General features: G+C 41.9%; 1 protein-coding gene across 2 annotated transcripts in view; it reads right to left on the bottom strand.

Annotated features, from left to right (window-relative positions):
- LOC143815329 (3 beta-hydroxysteroid dehydrogenase type 7-like) overlaps nucleotides 1-15,930 on the bottom strand; it is a 116,440-nt gene extending 100,510 nt beyond the window's left edge. Inside the window, exon 1 of one of the 2 annotated variants that reach the window (XM_077294431.1) lies at nucleotides 15,784-15,930. The gene's annotated coding sequence lies outside the window, so the exon portion shown is untranslated. The remainder of the gene's footprint in view (nucleotides 1-15,783) is intronic. The other variant, XM_077294432.1, reaches the window with a different exon arrangement.
- Between the last annotated feature and the right edge of the window lie 5,648 nt (nucleotides 15,931-21,578).

Genomic DNA, 21,578 nt, shown 5'->3' with positions numbered 1-21,578 from the left:
ACCTTTATGAAAGACTCCTGTCCACAGACTCAATTAATCAGTCAGATTCTAACCTCTACAACATGGGCAAGACCAAAGAGCTTTAGAAGGATGTCAGGGACAAGATCATAGACCTGTACAAAACTGAAATGGCCTACAAAACCATAAGTAAGATGCTGGGTGAGAAGGAGACAACTGTTGGTGCAATAGTAAGAAAATGGGGCAGGATGCAAAATCTCACCTCATAAGGTATCCTTGATCATGAGGAAGGTGAGAGATCAGCCTAAAACTACACGAGAAGAATTTACTAATGATCTCAAGGCAGCTGGGATCACAGCCACCAAGAAAACCATTGGTAACACATTACGCTGTAAAGGTTTAAAATCCTGGAGTGCCCGCAAGGTTCCCTGCTCAAGAAGGCACATGTGCATGCCCATCTGAAGTTTGCCAGTGTACACCTGGATGATTCTGTGAGTGATTGGGAGAAGGTGCTGTGTATATAAACCAAAAAGACAAGGATCCCTAAAATATAACTTTTAATAGAACCAGTAAAAAACTCTATTTAACATGATCATAATAATTTAAAAAGTGAGAAGATATTCAATGTACCTAAAAAACCCTAGGTTGCACTACAATGAGTACTGCCTGACAGTGGAGGTTGGCACCCTACTTTTTCTCGGTAGGCGCCCCCACTCCTCGACGGCTCACCCTTTTATTCCCTAGAAAATACCTACAATAGAGGAAAAACTGGTGAACCCTAAAATACTGTCCTATAATACCACCTGCCTGGCAGTGGAGGTAGACACCCTAATTTACTGCGGTAGGTGCCCCCACTCAACGATGACTACCCCTAGGGTCCCTCACAATCCCTACAGTTTCGGATAGACAAAAGATAATGTCCCATATACACCTCTGATACCCATAAGAAAAAAAAATAAAAACAAGGAAAAAATAATCAGAAAAAATAAACAAAACCAAAATAATTAGTATAAGTGGGCACTGTCTGGGGACTTTCTAATAGATGTCGATTACGTACATCTTCATCGAATCATCCGCACTTCTGGGTCTAGCTGGACGAATAGGTTGGGAGACCCCAGCAAATAGATGAGTATAGCGGTGGCATTATATACTCTTTATTTATCTGCATGAGCAGGACGATTGTGTTCCTTTTTTGCTGTGGTAGAGAGTTCTCCTTCATTTGTTTGCCTATAATTGGCTGTGATTACTTCCTTGCTACCCAGAAAACCTATTTAATGGTTTGTTCACATCTTGTAGTGGCAAAACAGATGCCGATTATTATTCTGTCGATTATTAGATCACAGTGAGCATATGGGTGCATGTATCTGGTTATTATTGAGTAATTAATCTCTCATACTGAGTACTCTTATGTTATAAGACATCATATAGCAAGACAAGATGGGACTCGTTTATTGGATAGAGGAGTGCATGTTCAATATCTGATATCTGTATTTTTGTATGCACTTCTGTGCTGTTGTAAAAACCGTATCTGGACAAACATACATCTTTTGCACTCTGTTTACCCGTATATCTTTGTGGTTCAGGTCATTGAACTTGATGGTATTCTCCTGTTGGTACTAATATCAAATTGAACTTATACTAATTATTTTGGTTTTGTTTATTTTTTCTGATTATTTTTTCCTTGTTTTTCTTTTTTTTTTCTTATGGGTATCAGAGGTGTATATGGGACATTATCTTTTGTCTATCCGAAACTGTAGGGATTTATTTTTTCTGATTATTTTTTCCTTGTTTTTATTTTTTTTTCTTATGGGTATCAGAGGTGTATATGGGACATTATCTTTTGTCTATCCGAAACTGTAGGGATTGTGAGGGACCCTAGGGGTAGTCATCGTTGAGTGGGGGCACCTACCGCAGTAAATTAGGGTGTCTACCTCCACTGCCAGGCAGGTGGTATTATAGGACAGTATTTTAGGGTTCACCAGTTTTTCCTCTATTGTAGGTATTTTCTAGGGAATAAAAGGGTGAGCCGTCGAGGAGTGGGGGCGCCTACCGAGAAAAAGTAGGGTGCCAACCTCCACTGTCAGGCAGTACTCATTGTAGTGCAACCTAGGGTTTTTTAGGTACATTGAATATCTTCTCACTTTTTAAATTATTATGATCATGTTAAATAGAGTTTTTTACTGGTTCTATTAAAAGTTATATTTTAGGGATCCTTGTCTTTTTGGTTTATATATTTTTCTAGGATTTCGGTTCATTATAGTTTGTTTTTTTCTGAGAAGGTGCTGTGGTCAGATGAGACAAAAATTGGGGTCTTTGGCATTAACTCAACTCGCTGTGTTTGGAGGAAGAGAAATGCTGCCTATGACCCAAAGAACACTGTCCCCACTGTCAAGCATGGAGGTGGAAACATTTTTTGGGGGGTTTCTCTGCTAAGGGCATAGGACTACTTCACCTCATCAATGGGAGAATGGATGGAGCCATGTACCGTAAAATCCAGAGTGACAACCTCCTTCTCTCTGCCAGGACATTAAAAATGGGTTGTGTGTTGTGAATTCCATTCTCGGACTCCCTCCTGTGGTCATGAATGGTACTTCGGTGAGTTCTGTCCGTGGACTCCCTCTGGTGGCTGTGAGTGGAACTGCTGGTTCTGAGGTTGCTTCCTCAGCTGCCCTCGTTTGCAGCTAGGTTGGCTTCTCTATTTAACTCCACTCAGATCGTTACTCCATGCCAGCTGTCAATGTATCTGCACTGGTTCAGATCTCTCTCGGATCTTTCTGATGACCTGTCTACTCCAGCAGAAGCTAAGTCCCTGCTAGTTCATTTGTTGTTCATTGTGTACTGAATATATTTCTTAGTACTTGCTAAGTTCTTGTCCAGCTTGCTAACATGATATTGCCTTGCTAGCTGGAAGCTCTGGGTTGCAGAGTGGCACCTCCGCACCGTGAGTCGGTGCGGGGGTCTTTTTGCACACTCTGCGTGGCTTTTTGTAGATTTTTGTGCTGACCGCATAGATCCCTTTCCTATCCTCAGTCTATTTAGTAAGTCTGGCCTCCTTTGCTGAAACCTGTTTCATCCCTGTGTTTGTGACTTTCCTCTTAACTCACAGTTAATATATGTGGGGGGCTTCCTTTATCTTTGGGGAATTTCTCTGAGGCAAGGAAAGGCTTATTTTCCTATCTTTAGGGGTAGTTAGCTCTTAGGCTGTGAAGAGGCGTCTAGGGAGAGTTAGGTACGCTCCACAGCTATTTTTAGTGTGTGTGTTATAGGATTAGGATTGCGGTCAGCAGAGTTCCCACTTCCCAGAGCTTGTCCTGTCTTTTAGTTTAACCATCAGGTCATTCCAGGTGCACCTAACCACCAGGTTCATAACAGTTGTGGCTGGGTCTTCCAGCAAGATATTGACCCACAACATACAGCCAAGGTAACAAAGGAGTGGATCAAAAAGAAGCACATTAAGGTCATGAAGTGGCCTAGCCAGTCTCCAGACCCTAATCCCATAGAAAACTTATGGAGGGAGTTTAAGCTCCAAGTTGCCAAGCGACAGCCTCAAAATCTTAATGATTTAGAGATGATCTGCAAAGAGGAGTGGACCAAAATTCCTCCTGACATGTGTGCAAACCTCATCATCAACTACACAAAAGTCTGACTGCTGTGCTTGCCAACAAGGGTTTTGCCACCAAGTATTAAGTCTTGTTTGCCAGAGGGATCAAATACTTATTTCTCACTGCAAAATGCAAATCTAATATACTGTATAAAGCTGAATGTGTGTGTGTGTATGTATGTATGTATGTATGTATGTGTGTATGTCCAGGATTGGCATCTGCACCGTCGCAGCTACAGCCACAAAATTTTGCACAGTCACATGTCTGGACCCCGAGAGCATCATAGGCTATGTTGTGAGGTGAAATTTTAACCCTGCACGTTCCAATTCACCAAACAATTTTGCCCCTATCTACATAATGGGGAAAAAGTGAAAGGAAAAGTGTTGGAGGCAAATTGACAGCTGCCAGATGTGAACAAGGGGGACTTAAAGAATGAGAGTGATGGCACCAAAGAGTATATACCGTACAGTTGCTAAGGTGGGGCCCCAACATGGGATACTCACCACACACGGAGATATGAACACACACACAAAATGCGCCACACACTACAACGTGCTTGAACACATATATCACCCTCAGCACACATTTCACCACACATACACCAACCTCGCCACATAAAAGTCAAAACACAAAAGTCACCACTCAAAACTCGCCACACGCAAAATTCGCCACAGGAAAAACTCGCCACATGCAAAACTAGGCTCACGCAAAACTCACCACACGTGCAAAACTCACCTCATGGAAAACTTGCCACATGCTGAAAACTTGCCACATGCACAAAAGTTGCAACACATGCAAAAGTTGCCTCACACAAAACTTGAACATACTTAAAATGCACCACACAAACACTCGCCACGTGCAAAACTCGCCATGCGAAAAACATGCTGCACACAACTTGCTACACTAACCTGTCACATGCAACTCGACACGCAAACAGTTGCTACACGCATGTCGCAACACAAAACTCATCTCACAAAAGTCGCTACATGTATGTCGCCACATGCAACTCAACACACACAACTTGACACATGAAACTCGCCCTAAAACACACACAAGTCTGGGATTATCCTTCAAAAATAAAAATCTGATTAATAAGCAGACAAACTACAAGAGCAACAAATGTACCATATAGGAAATACGGCAGCTGTCAGTCACATGACCTGTCTATTATGTGTATGCGTGAGCTAATATATACTGCCAGGGGGGAGGGCTTCCTGTTGGCTGGGGATTTATCAGGCTGCCAATAGCAACCAATCACAGCTCAGCTTCTATTTTGCTACAGTTAATTAATCTGAGCTCTGATTGGTTAATATAGGCAACAAAGGACATTCTCAGTATAACAAATTTTGTGTGAGGTAATAGCATGTCAGTTAGGGTGTGTTGGTGGAAAGGCTGATGTCAGTCACATTACCTCTATGTGAGAGGATATAGAAACTGCCAGTTGCAGACTATTTTTACCACAATAATGCCTCATAAGAAAAGGAATTCCATGGCACACATGTCAGCTGATGCGAAAAAAAAAGCTGCATTACGAGCCAATGAAAAATGTGAAGACCGAGAAACAAGGCTGACACACACACATAAGAACAGCAGCTGCTTCCTCAAGAGCCAATAAACTTTCTGAGCAGAGGGAAGCGAGGCTTGCAGACAAGAGAACAAGAGTTGCTTCCTCAAGGGCCAATGAACTTTCTGAGGAGAGGGAAGCGAGGCTTGCAGACATGAAAACAAGAGCTGCTTCCTCAAGGGCCAATGAACTTTCTGAGGAGAGGGAAGAGAAGCTTGCAGACATGAAAACAAGAGCTGCTTCCTCAAGGGCCAATGAACTTTCTGAGGAGAAGGAAGCGAGGCTTGCAGACATGAAAACAAGAGCTGCTACCTCAAGGGCCAATGAACTTTCTGAGGAGAGGGAAGCAAGGCTTGCAGACATGAAAACAAGAGCTGCTTCCTCAAGAGCCAATGAACTTTCTGAGGAGAGGGAAGTGAGGCTTGCAGATATGAAAACAAGAAACTAAGAATGTCATTTATCAAAAGGCTCTCGAATAAGTAGTAGAAGATTATTTCACATTACTTGGCCAATTTAGATAAATCTGTGTGGAATATCTCTGGTGTTGAAATATATGTTGTGAAATGCTTCTATTAGCTTAGTTTTAATAATAACATTTCTATCTATTTGTTTTGTGGTTTTTGTGTGCAGAATACATTTTTGTTAACACATTCTATTTTGCTAACAGCAGTTATTAACCCGGGCGAAGCCGGGTAGTACAGCTAGTACATTTATATAATTTATACAGTGTGATTTTTTGGATTTTGTTTTTGATATTCTATCTCTCAATGTTAAAATTAACCTACCCTAAAAATTATATACTGTTCATGTCTTTGTCAGTGTGCAAACTTACAAAATCAGCAATTGATCAAATACTTATTTCCCCCACTGTATGTGTTTATGGATGCGTGTATGTGTGTGTATGTATGTTTATGCATGCGGGCATCTGTGTGTGTATGTAAGTGTTTCTGAATGTGTATGTATGTATATGTGTGTCTATCTATGTGTTTCTGTATATGAGTGTATGTATGTGTGTGTATTTATGTATGTATATATGTGTGTGTGTTTGTATGAATATGTGAACATATTTGTTTTTGGTTCATGTGTGATACTGTAATTATAAAGAATAGGAAAATCAACCAGGTTGTTTAGTTGTTTAAAGGGTTATTCACCAAATAATCGAGTTATCTCTGATCCATAGGATCCAACCACTGCCCCCCAGAGATTCTGAGGACAGAGTTCTGCAGACTCGTCCTGAGTGGGGTATAATTGTGCATGCTTGGCCTCTGCTCTCTTCATTATCTATAGAGCTGCTGAGAGCTGCGCTTGGCTATTTCCATCAGTTCCATAGACAATGAAAAGAGCAGAAGTCAAGCATGCGCCCTCCAATCCATTCATGGCTGAGCTGCAGAGTCCTGTTCTCATGATTGCTGGGGGTCCCAGTGGTCAGTCTGAACAAGCCCTAAATGTGCCCACTGTGTCTGGTATCTGATCGTATACCATAAATAAAAGTATAGAAGAGGCTAGTAGATTGCACTACTGCACACAACATACTTTTTTTCTTAAGATTTTGATGGAAGCCACTGCATGGCAACTTAAAGAGTTAACTGATTAATGTATATCCGTATGTATGCATCTTTGTATAGGCGGTAAAAAAAGCTAAGGGATCATTCAAATGGACGTATTTTCGGTTAGTGTGCTGTCGGTGTACTGATCCAATAGGAACCAGTGTCCTGTGTGAGATTTTTCACATGGATTGCAGCGTGCACTTGTAAGGAGGTGGCGGGGACCCTCACGTGCCTCCTCACCCCTGGATGCTGTGCACATGATTAATTACGAGTGGCACCTCATGGTTCGGTAATGTTACGATACTTGTTATGCACTGTAATGTGTTGTGTTTTGTGTCAACCGAAAAAGGAAAAAACCCTAAAAATTAAGTTTTATTTACTACTATTAAAATTCACATTTTCATGATAAGATAAAATGGAAAAAAGAAAAAACACCTCATAACCCTTCTGAAAGGGGCAAGAAGTTTAAGTACAAAAAAAATGTACACAGGGAGCTGTACAGAAAAGTAGAATATTCCTACAATGGCCCTAATAGGACCCTATTAAGCTGATGGCCTGCCTGACAGTGGCACCCTAAGTTCGACATGGCGCCCGCGCTTGACGTCCGCCCTCCCTTATGTCCCTGCCAGCCCCTATTCTTGGGTGACAAATATAAAATCCAATATCCATGCAATACAAATTGTCTATGACGCTAATTATAAATTCTCTCTGGTGACAGAAAAAATCTCTTTAAATTCAGATAATACCTCTGCCAGTCTGCTTAGGTTGGTTTCAAAAACGTAATTAGTGAACGTCTTTGTGGGGCCTCAGATCTAAATGACTGAGACAGTTGCCTATATATTATTTATGTTATAGGCTGCTTTCTCAAAATATTTTTGTGAGCACAACCACTCTAACAAAGAAACAAAATACTCCCAAAATAACAAAATAGATGCTCAATAATAAGCATGTAGTAGTACAATAGACATCAGCAATCCCAAATTAAAAAGATGGGTGCCCTTATCATATGTCCATAATCTGAAAGTGGGAAGCAGACAATAAGCTCATTAGTAAACTCAATATTTTTGTCATATAATTCCAGAATGAGTAGTAAGCATGCAGTAGTATGTACTAATACAATAGACATTAGCAGTCACAAATGACAAAATTATATGTCCATAAATTAAATGTAATAAACAGACAACAAATCCAATAAGAAGTATTAATAGACTCAAATGACTTTTTTCATATATTCACTGACTTAATAGTAAGCATCAACAGTCTGACGAAAATAGTGGCCCATGACTTGTCTAGGACATAACAAAAATAATCAGACAGCAGGAAGTGTCATATGTAATACATCAAGCTAAATGGATCTATACGCAAAATAATCCCAACTGAATATGGTCATAAACAATTGTAGACCCATTATCTTAAATACATCCCAGTGGATCACTTAGCTTAAGGTACCGTCACACTCAGCAACTTTGCAAAGAGAACGACAACAATCCGTGACGTTGCAGCGTCCTGGTTAGCGATCTCGTTGTGTTTGACACGCAGCAGCGATCTGGATCCCGCTGTGCCATCGCTGGTCAGAGCTAGAAGTCCAGAACTTTATTTCGTCTCCAGGTCAGCGTGTATCGTCATGTTTGACATCAAAAGCAACGACGCCAGCAATGAGCATAGGGGGCATCGCAGCGTCTCCTTCTAGCCAGGTAGGCGTGTTACATTACAAAAGGAGACGCCCTCAGCCGCGACGACCTGAGAGGGAACTTGCAGCAGGAACAATGGTTGTTAGCTGGACGGAAATGAGTGGCTGTGACGCCGTCTCCCTGTGAACGCTGATAGACCACAGCGGGATCATCTGTAGCTGCGTTCCGGAATATAAACCGCGACTCTACTCAGTCTTTCCTTTGCGATCACTTGTGCGTCCTGTCCGGAACGTCCCTCCGCCTGTGTGTCGGGTCGGTACACTCCGGCTGTTTGACATGGAGCTAACAACCAGCGAGAACGAGAAGTGAGTCGCCGTTACATCACTGGATCGCTCCTGCATCGTTCTGGAGTTGCTGTGTTTGACGTCTCTACAGCAACCTAAACAGCGACGCTCCAGCGATCTAGTTTAGGTCGGCTCGTTGTCTATATCGCTGCAGCATCGCTGAGTGTGACGTACCTTTACTTAGCTTAATCACAGCGGTTGTCTCTTGTCCCTACGCGTTTCTCCCCTCCTTATATCAGGGCTCATCAGGGGACCGAGGAAAAAAATTAATGGGTGGGGATGCGCTGCAAGTCACGCTTTTTAAATCTAAGTAACCGTAATTATTGTGTTAGAGGAAGGAAAATACCTGTCCCTCCTTCCTGTGTCGGCCGCGCTCAGTAGTACATCCGGTGTTTAGACGCGCTAGTACATTCGGTATTCGGATGCACTTCCGGTTAGAGGAGCGCAGATGCGGGTCACCCCGGCCTCCCTCTCTATCAGATAGACTTCCGGAGCTGGCATGCAAACTGTGCTTCATCTTTTGACATGTGCAGTGAGTATTTTATTTGTAAAACAAATATGCTTCATCTTTTCAGGACTTAGGCACCACTCATTTTTTTATGCCAACATCAAAACCAGGCACAAGTATATCCTGCATGATTGCAGACATCCCCCACTACTTAAAATAGCCATGCATATCAGATCCATCTAATGGGACCCAGAAACGGGGTTATCCATAACCCCTCCCATATGTATAACTTGTAGGTGCTTTTCCTTGCCAATGGTAACGATTAGCCAATGGCACAAAGAGACCATTAATTGGTTCTTTGGCTTTTGGGGTTCATCTATCATAAATAAAATACAAATAGTCTTGAATGAAACTTCTGCTAATCTGTTCATTCAGACTTCCAGGGCTCAAACTCTCCATCCAAAAAAATCCACCTACTTTCCCTTTGTAAGATTTTGTTATCCCAGACCCCCGGCCTTAGGGTGGGCTAACAACTTTCAATGACTCGAAATGTGATACTGTCTAAATTACCTCCATGTTGGGAATTGACGTGTCTGGCTAATGGGCTATCTCTCTTATTCCTTATATTCCCAAGATGTTCACCTATTCTGACACGTAGCTGTCTTTTGGTTTTTCCCCACATAGTCTTTTGGACACAAACAGGTGCACAAATAGACCACTTCTTCAGTTTTCCAGTTTGCAAAACATTTATCTTTATAAGTTCTTTTTGGAACTGAACTTCGAAATGCATCAGATGGTGTAATGCATCTGCAAACACTGCAATGTCCACATCTAAAGGTCCCCACCGATCTCTGATCTAACCAGGTACCCTCTTTTTTCGGTGGAACATAGTGACTACTAACAACTTGATCTTCTATTGATCTCCCTTTTCTGTATGTTACTGATGGATATGGGGAGATCCATTTAGCTAGATCAGGGTCAGTTTTTAAAATCCCCCAGTATTTTCTCAAAATTTTCATCACCTTAATCTGCTGGTCATAATACGTGCCTATTAATCTAGTAATAGGTTGGTCATTTTCCTTTTTCTGTGGATTCATTAAGGTGGGTCTATCAATGACGCGAGCATCCTGACATGCTTGATCTATTAGTGCTCTGGGATACCCACCATCGCAAAACCTTTTCTTTAAGTCCCTAGATTTATTTTGATGACCAGTATACAAGGAGCAGTTCCTCCTAAGTCTAATGAACTGCCCATTAGGGATTCCCCGTTTAAGAGGAGCAGGGTGATAGCTTTCCCACCTCAGCAGATTATTGGCTGCTGTAGGTTTACGATGTACGATGTAATGAGGTTTTTAGGGGCCCATTCTCATTGATAGAAATCATGACATCAAGAAAAGCCAAGCCATTACCCTCTATTTCATGTGTAAATCTTAAACCTAATTGTTATCATTGAGGTTGTTAATAAACTTGCTAAAGGTGGATAGATCACCAGTCCAGAGGACGAGGATGTCGTCGATATAACGACCCAAAATTGAATGTGGGGGCTCCAGATGGCATCCTCATCCCCAAAGACTACCATATCTTCCCACCAGCCCAGGAGCAAATTAGCATAAGTGGGGACACATGGGCTCCCTATTGCTGTGTCCCTGAGCTGGTGGTAAAATTTCCCGTTAAACATAAAAAAGTTATGTCGTAGGTTATACCCAAGTAATTCAAAAATGAACTTATGTTGAAAAAGATGTCCAGCTCTTGTATTGAGAAAAAATTCCACTGCAAAGATACCAGCACTGTGATGAATACTTGAGTATAGAGCCTCGATATCAATTGATATTAAAATGGTGTTTGGTTCCACAATTATACCACTAAGTTTGTTAGAAGATCAGTGGTATCCCTCAAATATGAGGGTAATGCCATGACAAAAGGTCTTAATATCTTGTCAATGTAGACGCTTTTGTTCTGGGACCGGGCGTCTATCCTTGACACTATAGGTCTCCCTTTTAAAGGGGGTATCCCTTAAGGATTTTTGAGATATAAAATGTAGCGATCACCGGATATTTTGGTAGGAGATAGCTATATTCATTGGATGAAATCAACCCCACAGTTCTAGCTCTAGTCAGAATCCCAGTCAGTTCCTTTTTATATTCAATCGTCGGGTCTTGACGCAGGACCTCATAAGTTGTATCATCAGAGAGAATGTCCATGCACATATCAACATATTGTTCTCTACTCATAATAAGCACTGTGTTTCCCCTTTGTCCAAAGGTTTTATCACTAGTGATATGTCCGTACAGAGGGCCTCTAGAGCATTTATCTCTAATTCGCTAGTTTGGTGATGTTAGAGGGATTTGGTGTGTTTCTTGGATTAATTCTTTTGATGTCATCCATGACCAACTTAAGAAAAATATCTATCATTCACTGATCTCCTAGGGGTGGCATTTTAGTATTTTTAGGCTTCAAATCTGTAAATGGGCCTTCCCCCAGCTCTCTGGCCCCTTCCTCTGCTAAGTCTGTTAGGAGACGTACGTCACTTAATTTGTCCATTTTGATTCCCAATTGTTGACATTTACTTTGGTCATTATGAGCAAAGAGCTTCCTCCATCTGAGTTTCCTCAAAAAGAAGTTGATGTCCTTCACCCAAAGGAATGGATTAATTTTATCTTATCATGAAAATGTGAATTTTAATAGTAGTAAATAAAAGTTAATTTTTAGGGTTTTTTCCTTTTTCAGTTGACACAGAAGATATAACCTTAGTGGACAATTATTTCCTTTTGGTATTCAATGTGATGTGTTTGTCATGTACTGTGTATAGGCTTAGGGGTGGTTTGGGATTAGAATATTGGGGGCATCAAAGAGATAGGGAATAGAATAGATAGGAGTGTTAGTAAGGTACAGGCAGCATAGGGATGTAGTAGTTGGGAGGAGCTATAGGGCAGTGCAGTGCAGAAGCAAGGGGAGATAAGAGAGACACTTCCTGGTTAGGGAGCAAGCCTGGGCAGCCTTGCCCAGGGTGAGGTGTAAGGAGCAGTGAAGACAGTCTGCCAGCCATGGGGATAGAGCTGTTATGGCAGGAAGGGGCCCCAGGCTGTGGTTCATGCAGGCGGGCACCAGCTCAAGGAGGACTGTCCTAAGAATCCTAAGAAGGATCCGGGGTCAACAACTGGGGCAGGAGTAGCTGAGATAGCCTTCCTGGCACCTTTCCCTATTGGAACCGGGGGGGTGGATGGCATGGAGCTGGTGGGACAGGCGGCACGGATAAGACAGAGATTGTCTAGAGATAAGGCAGAGATTCCTGGAAGAAGAGAGACAGAGCTGACAGGAAGGATAGAGGCTGCTCGGAAGGCAGGGAAAGCTCAGAATATGTCCCTTTGTGAGACCTGTGCTGCAAGTGTGATCGATGCCCTATTGCTTAGTGAAGTTCAATTGTTGGAAAAGAACTGTGTCTCTGGGATCTTTTATGGAGCTCAGAAAAGCAGAGCCGGAGTGACAAAACTTGAGAGGACTCTGACAGTGAATATAAGTGTACTGCTGTGCACGCTGCACATGCTAAAGAAGGGACACTGCATTCTATCTGTGGGGTACTAGGGTGTGGGAACATTACAGCCCATTGCCACGACTACCACCCTGGCTGCCTAACACACTAGTCTGGTCTGCATGTCAATAACAGTGTTGTGAACTCTATTTTTAGGCTCCCTCTTGTGGTCACAAGCGGTACTGTGTAGTGTTGTCTTCTGCAGGTTGGCTGCATCAGCTGGTTCGTTATCCTTGGTTCGTTTCCTATTTAACTCACCTGGATACTCAGTTCCTTGCCTGCTATCAATGTATTCAGTGCTCTTCAGATTCCTTGTGATTACCTTGCTCCCAGCCTCTCCAAGACAAGCTAAGTTTTTGTCCGTTCATTTTTTGATTATCAGCATTCATCATGTTTCTTGTCCAGCTTGCTAAGATGTGATCTCCTCGCTTGCTGGTTGCTCTAGGGGACTGAGTTTCTCCCCCCACACCGTTAGTTGGTGCGGGGGTTCTTGAAATCTCAGTGTGGATATTTTGTTAGGGTTTTTTACTGACCGCACAGACCCCTTACTATTTTCTGCTATCTAGTATTAGTGGGCCTCATTTGCTGAATCTGTTTTCACCCCTGCGTATGTGCCTTCCTCTTACCTCACCGTTATTATTTGTTGGGGGCTTCTATATCTTTGGGGATTATTTCTCTGGAGGCAAGAGAGGTCTTCCTTTCTCTCTAGGGGTAGTTAGTTCCTCAGGCTGGCTCGAGACGTCTAGGATTTTTTAGGCACGTTCACCGGCTACTTCTAGTGTGTTTGGATAGGTTCAGATTTGCGGTTAGTCCAGTTTGCCACCTCCCTAGAGCTTGTCCTATGTTTGTTACTTAGCTGGAGTAATTCGTGATCCTCAACCACTAAGGATCATAACAAACAGGCAGCTCCTGCAGCCGTTCACTATGTAGATAAGCACACGGAGCCAATTACATCTGCAATATGTAGACATGACTGGCCGAGTTTTAGTATGGGCCAGGTTGATTCTCCTACTCTTTACAAATATAAACACCTTTATGCTTTCACACACACACATGCATATACACACATCCATATATACACATGCATATACATACACCCTCGTGCACATACACTGTGTTCCAAATTATTATGCAAATTGGATTTTAGTGTCATAAAGATTTAATCGTTTTGTTTTTCAAATAAACTCATGGATGGTATTGTATCTCAGGGCTCAATGGATCACTGAAATCAATCTTAAATACATGTGATAATTAGTTTTCCAGTTGATTCTAATTAAAGGAAAACTACTTAAAAATGATGTTCCACATTATTAAGCAGGCCACAGGTTTCAAGCAATATAGGAAATAAAAAGGATCTCTCTGCTGCTGAACAGTGTTAAATAGTGCAATGCATTGGACAAGGTTTGAAAACATTAGATATTTCACGAAAACTTAGGAGTGATCATCATACTATGAAGAGATTTATGACTGAAACAGAGTTCATGCAGATAAAGGCATATTGAGGAAGGTTTCTGCCAGATAAATTCATTGAATTAAGAGAGCAGCTGCCAAAATACCATTACAAAGCAGCAAAAAGTTATTTGAAGTTGCTGGTGCCTCTGGAGTCCCTCAAACCTCAAGGTGTAGGATCCTTCAAAGGCTTGCTTTGGTGCATAAACCTACTATTCGGCCTCCCCTAAACAGTGACCACAAGCAGAAATGGTTGCAGTGGGCCCAGACATACATGAAGACTATTTTTCAAACAGTCTTGTTTACTGATGAGTGTCGAGCAACCCCGGATGGTCCAGATGGATGGAGTAGTGGATGGTTGGTGGATGGCCACCATGTCCCAACAAGGCTGCGACATCAGCAAGGAGGTTGAGGAGTCATGTTTTGGTCCAGAACAGCTGGTAGGGCCCTTCAAGGTTCCTGAAGGTGTGAAAATGACCTCTGCAAAGTGTATAGAGTTTCTGACTGACAACTTTCTTCCATGGTATAAAAAGCAGAAATGTGCCTTCAGCAGCAGAAGCATCTTCATGCATGACAATGCACTATCTCATGCTGTCATGCTGCAAAGAATACCTCTGAGTCATTGGCTGCTATGGGCATAAAAGGAGACAAACTCATGGTGTGGCCACCATCTTCCCCTGACCTCAACCCTATAGAGAACCTTTGGATTATCATCAAGCAAAAGATCTATGAGGGTGGGAGGCAGTTCACATCAAAACAGCAGCTCTGGGAGGCTATTCTGACTTCATACAAAGAAATACAAGCAGAAACTCTCCAAAAACTCACAAGTTCAATGGATGCAAGAATTGTGAGGCTGATATCAAAGACGGGTTCCTATGTTAACATGTAACTTGGCCTGTTAGGATGTTTTGGAGTTAAATAGCTTTTTTGTTCTGTGAATGTGACCTCCTAATGCTGCAAATTCTTCAAATGAGCATTTTCAGTTCTTTAAAACATATCAAATGTTTAGAAATCCTACTGTGCATAATAATTTGGAACAGTGCATTTTGAGTTTTTATTCATTTGAGAGATTAAACTGTTATCATTGGGAGGTTTCTTCAATAAAATTCAACGTATATGCTAACGGGTGATGACTTTTATCAGACTGACTGTCATTTGCACCGACCATTTAGGACAGTCAGAGAAAAATGTCATTTGCATAGTAATTTGGAACATAGTGTACATACACACGCATACATATATTTGCACATTCATAAGGGCCCCTACAAGGTATTTTGGTGCCCTAGAAAAATGAAGCTGGGGATGCCCCCTCCACCCTCACATGAATCCTCAGCCCCCATGTAAAGAACCATTCCTTTCCTGGGTCAGAGGTTAATGTAACAGGCCGCCTAACGCTACTCCCCTCATCCTCTTATGGGACAGGTAACAAGCTCTAATGACCCATTTCACTATAATTATTACCTGTTTCACTGCTACCATTGTGGGCAGAATAGTTTGTTTGCTCCTGAAAACTGTTTGGAAACAGGTACTAGTGAAATCGTAATGTGACACGTCTCATAGTCAGACAGCACATTACTGTACTTTTTAACCCTCCCAGATTTTCTGTAAGTTGCTGGAAAATGCAGAATCCTTATAATATATGCAAAGATCTTGCAAAGTTTGTAATCTGCAGCAATCAGGAGCTGATCACACTTCTGGAGACATCACTTACCTATCGCTGATCTCTGCTATAAGACAGTGAGAAAGAGATGTAACTGGCTGCTTATTTAGCTTCTCCTGACAGTCTGTGTGCAGGCTTGCACAAGGAGGATTCCTTTTTGTTTCTCTATTTGCACTTTGGTCTGCCTGGAGAAGTGTGTTAAAATGCAAACATCACATTGTTCATCTACTTAGTATGCTCAACCTTCCTGAACACACTCCTAATGCTGGGGTCACACTTGCGTATGGCATCCGATGCCAGAGCGTTGTATGAGATATGCTAATGATCCTTGGCTCCTGCTCTGCCTCATTGGGCAGAAAAGTATTCACATCGATTTTTCTGGCTAACACGGTACCACAATACAATGTGTTATTGTACATCATGGTAATGGAACAGACCCTTTAAAATTTTTCACTATTTGTTTCATTGCAGACATTTAGTAAATTCAAAAAAGATCATTTTTTTCTCATTAGTGTACACTCTGCACCCCATCTTGACTGAAAAAAAACAGAAATGTAGACATTTTTGCAAATTTAATAAAAAAAGAAAAATTGAAATATCACATGGTCTTAAGTATTCAGACCCAATAAGACTCATGGCTGTACTAGCTCAAAAGGGTACTTCTACTCAATCCTGAGCAAAGGGTCTGAATACTAAAGACCATGTGATATTTCAGCTTTTCTTTTTTAATAAATTTGGGGTGCAGAGTGTACATTCATGAGAAAAAAATGAACTTTTTGAATTTACCAAATGGCTGCACTGAAACAAAGAGTGAAAAATTTAAAGGGGTCTGAATACTTTCCACACCCACTGTATGTAATAATTAGGGGCATATATGTACTAGGAAGAGACACGAGATGGGATACATACAGTACATACCAAGATGGGGGAGCAAAAGAGTAACAATGTTTTGAACTTTTGACTTTCAGGCTCCATATCTCACCAATTAAACACTAACATCCACTAATAATGTTAATGGCACTTCTTTTATATAGGACAAATACCAAAAACTCGACCTGAATGTACAAAGGATCGAGTGAAGAAGAGATCCATGATAATTTTTTTTTTTAAACCCCTTCATGACCTTGGGATTTTTCGTTTTTCGGTATTCGTTTTTCACTCCCCTCCTTCCCAGAGCCATAACTTTTTTATTTTTCCGTCAATTTGGCCATGTGAGGGCTTATTTTTTGCGGGACGAGTTGTACTTTTGAACGACATCATTGGTTTTACCATGTCGTGTACTAGAAAGCGGGAAAAAAATTCCAAGTGCGGTGAAATTGCAAAAAAAGTGCAATCCCACACTTGTTTTTTGCTTGGCTTTTTTTGCTAGGTTCACTAAATGCTAAAACTGACCTGCCACTATGATTCTCCAGGTCACTATGAGTTCATAGACACCTAACATGACTAGGTTACTTTTTACCTAAGTGGTGAAAAAAAATTCCAAACTTTGCTAAAAAAAAAAAAAAAAAATTGTGCCATTTTCCGATACTCGTAGCGTCTCCATTTTTCATGATCTGGGGTCGGTTGAGGGCTTATTTTTTGCATGCCGAGCTGGCATTTTTAATGATTCCAATTCGGTGCAGATACAATCTTTTGATCGCCCGTTATTGCATTTTAATGCAATGTCGCGGTGACCAAAAAAATGTAATTCTGGCGTTTTGATTTTTTTTCTCATTACGCCGTTTAGCGATCAGGTTAATGCTTTTTTTTTATTGATAGATCGGGCGATTCTGAACATAGCGATACCAAATATGTGTAGGTTTGATTTTTTTTATTGATTTATTTTGATTGGGGCGAAAGGGGGGTGATTTAAACTTTTATATTTTTTTTATTTTTTTCACATTTTTTTTAACTTTTTTTAAAAACTTTTGCCATGCTTCAATAGCCTCCATGGGAGGCTAGAAGCAGGCACAGCACGATCGCCTCTGCTACATAGCAGCGATCTGCTGTTCGCTGCTATGTAGTAGAAAATCAGGTGTGCTGTGAGCGCCGACCACAGGGTGGCGCTCACAGCTGCCAGGGATCAGTAACCATAGACGTCTCAAGGATCTCTATGGTTACAATGGAGAAGCATCGCCGACCTCCGATCATGTGACGGGGGTCGGCGATGCGCTCATATCCGGCCGCCCGGCCGGATGCGGTAGTTAAATGCCGCTGTCTGCGTTTAACAGCGGCATTTAACTAGTTAATAGCAGAGGGTGAATCGCGATATCACCCGCCGCTATTGCGGACACATGTCAGCTGTTCAAAACAGCTGACATGTCCCGGCTTTGATGCGGGCTCACCGCGGAGCCCTGCATCAAAGCAGGGGAGCTGACCTCGGACGTACTATCCCGTCCGAGGTCAGTAAGGGGTTAAATCACAAATGATTAAGCAGTACAAATTGAGTAAAAGTCATACAGGGGACACTGACAGGTAAAAATTATTCGAAAAGGATATAATATATATGCTGGTATGGAGTTTTTAAACAGTACTGTGACCTCCAATATTTCTAATTATCCTTATAATGCATCTGGCATAATATGATTCAGAATTAATAATATAAGCGTTATATGCACAAAGGAATAGAAAGTGTTATGTGCAGTATTACCTTATGGAGAAAATGTGATTAGTGTCCAGGATTAGCTTGATCACCTCAGATCCCCTCACCCCTACCCTCTTTTCACCATCAGCTTCTTCTGGGGGCGTGGAAGAAGCTGGCAGCAAAACCCGCTTCGGGCTTGAAACTATTTAGCATATGATTATTTATGCAGATTCCTGTCATGTCACTGCATTGTTTTTCTGTTTTGCTTCTGGTGGCAGAAAAATCTTTTTTTTCTACATACTACAAATTACAACCTGTTCACACACTGCCTAACAGCTTAGTGTGTTAGTAAGTCGAGTCCCAAGCGAAAGGTCATTGCTTTGATTCAAGGAACATTCATGAAGAAGATTTCCAAAGAAAAGAGAAACAGCATCATCCAGATCATCGATAGCCATGAAATTGCCAAATTACATCACATATGTGCCATGACAGTTGGAAGAATATGAAATGAAGACTGACCATCCATTCAAAGGCCAAGAGGTTGATGTCTAGGCAAAATATCGGAGTCAACAAGTTGGGTCATCACATCAGTTCTCGATCAACAAATACATCAGTGGAGGTGGCTTGTATGCTTTGTAATTGTGACAGGTGTTATGCAGTGCAGATTACACAACTCTAGAATGGTGGCCCGAAAAAAGGTGAAGAAGCTTCAACTTCAATATTGGCATAACAAATGCTGGCTTCACAAAAAATTACAAAAAGTGTTCAGTTGAAGGTTGGAAATGGGTGATTTGGAGAGATGAGAGAAAAGTCAATAGACTAGGCTCTGATGGGTGCAAATGGGTCTGAAAGAAACACAGGGAAAAAATGGGCTAACGGATCAAGAAATTGAAGGAACTGTCAATTTTGGTGGTGGAAAGCTGATATGGGGTTGTTAACAGCCAAAAGCACTGGATACTTGACCGGGATCGATATTGGTCTCAATGCTCAGGTATATGTGAGTATCCTACAAGACAAGTTACTTGGTATAATCGAGTACCATGGGTATGAAAAGGACAACATAGTGTTCCAGCAAGGCAACGACCCGAAGCATACGCCAAAATTACCAAAGAAGTCGTTCAATGATAATCATTGAAGAAAAAGCTCTATACATACCAAATGAGTCGACCAGTATGCACCAGTTTTGAAAACATGTAGAAGAGACCTTGGATCAGATTTTCAGATTTTGGTTGAGCAATGCTTGAATCTAATAGAGAGCATACCCAGATGCATTCAAGTAGTGTTGAAAACCAAAGGTGGATTTGCAAAATACTAACACAATAATAAAAACTAAAATTTAGGTTTTTAGGAGCAAAACAATAACAATGCAATTACATGACAAGAATCTGCATAACTAAATAGTTGAACGTGATTGTCTACAAAATTATGGTAGTCTCACGTTCAAAGTAGTAGTGGATGGTGAGATATGGAGCCTCAAAGTCAATAGTTCAAAATAGGGTTGAGCGACTTTTACTTTTTCAGGATCGAGTCGGGTTTCGCGAAACCCGACTTTGTCAAAAGTCGAGTCGAGTGAAATCGGCTGATTATCGCGCAAAGTCGGGGATCGACCGAAACACGAAACCCAATGTAAGTCAATGGGGAAGCAAGGTTGGCAGTGAGTGGAGGAAAGGAAAACACCTACAGTGCCCATTTTAATGTCAAAAACATAAATTCGTGTCACTTAAGCTTGTGAATCTTAATTTACCTTATAATAATAGTTAGGCATTGAAAATTGGGGGTCATTTGCCTAAAGTTGTGGGGGGGTAGGGCTGGCTCAAGTTTTTTGTGGGCCCAGGAAATGCGGACTATGTCACGGCGGTGGAGCAGGGAGAGTACATCGTTGTGTTTGACGGCGGGGGCGCCTCCCACCGGCAGAGACACTTTTGCGTACCATGAGGGGCCCTGTGACAGTGATGTCGCCAACGAGTATGCCCTCCCCACCTGATGAAGGAACCTGCACTTTCATCTGCGCCTTCCTCTTTGTCCCCGTGTAAGGTGGTATAGTATGCGGGAAGGGGAACCTTACTTTCAGCAGGGTCAGATTCTGGCTGTGTAGAGTGCAAGGGGAATGTAGTGGTCTGGGTCAGTGTACCAGCAGACTCATGTAGCACTGGCTGGGCAATGGGCAGGATGAGGAGGAAACACAGATATAGGCCCAAATAATAAAGTGGGCTAAATGCAGTTCAAAATTGGTAACAGGACTAACCAGGCGGCATTGCTTTGTTCAGTGGAGGACAACTGTAATGAGAGGCAGACACAGTTAGTAGGCCCAAATAATAAAGTGGGCCAAATAAAGTTCAAAATTGGTAACAGGAGTAAACAGGCGGCAATGCTTTGTTCAGTGGAGGAGAACACCAAGTAGGCCAAATGCAGTTTAAAATTTGTAAATATAGGCCGAAAGCCTGAAGATTGAAGCTCAGCTTTGTTCAGTGGAGAACACCAAGGAGCGGCAGACACCGTTAGTAGGGCCCAACCAAACTAGTAGGCCAAATGCAGTTTAAAATTTGTAAATATAGGCCGAAAACCTGAAGATTGAAGCTCAGCTTTGTTCAGTGGAGGAGAACACCAAGGAGCGGCAGACACCGTTAGTAGGGCCCAACCAAACTAGTAGGCCAAATGCAGTTTAAAATTAGTAAATATAGGCCGAAAGCCTGAAGATTGAAGCTCAGCTTTGTTCAGTGGAGGAGAACACCAAGGAGCGGCAGACACCGTTAGTAGGGCCCAAGCAAACTAGTAGTCCAAATGCAGTTTAAAATTTGTAAATATAGGCCGAAAGCCTGAAGATTGAAGCTCAGCTTTGTTCAGTGGAGGAGAACACCAAGGAGCGGCAGACACCGTTAGTAGGGCCCAAGCAAACTAGTAGGCCAAATGCAGTTTAAAATTTGTAAATATAGGCCGAAAGCCTGAAGATTGAAGCTCAGCTTTGTTCAGTGGAGGAGAACACCAAGGAGCGGCAGACACCGTTAGTAGGGCCCAACCAAACTAGTAGGCCAAATGCAGTTTAAAATTAGTAAATATAGGCCGATAGCCTGAAGATTGAAGCTCAGCTTTGTTCAGTGGAGGAGAACACCAAGGAGCGGCAGACACCGTTAGTAGGGCCCAACCAAACTAGTAGGCCAAATGCAGTTTAAAATTAGTAAATATAGGCCGAAAGCCTGAAGATTGAAGCTCAGCTTTGTTCAGTGGAGAACACCAAGGAGCAGCAGACACCGTTAGTAGGGCCCAACCAAACTAGTAGGCCAAA

This window comes from Ranitomeya variabilis, chromosome 3 (genome assembly GCF_051348905.1).
Source record: "Ranitomeya variabilis isolate aRanVar5 chromosome 3, aRanVar5.hap1, whole genome shotgun sequence".
NCBI classification, from domain to species: domain Eukaryota; kingdom Metazoa; phylum Chordata; class Amphibia; order Anura; family Dendrobatidae; genus Ranitomeya; species Ranitomeya variabilis.
Note: the sequence above shows the minus strand (reverse complement) of the source record. Positions and strands in the feature narration are given on the sequence as shown.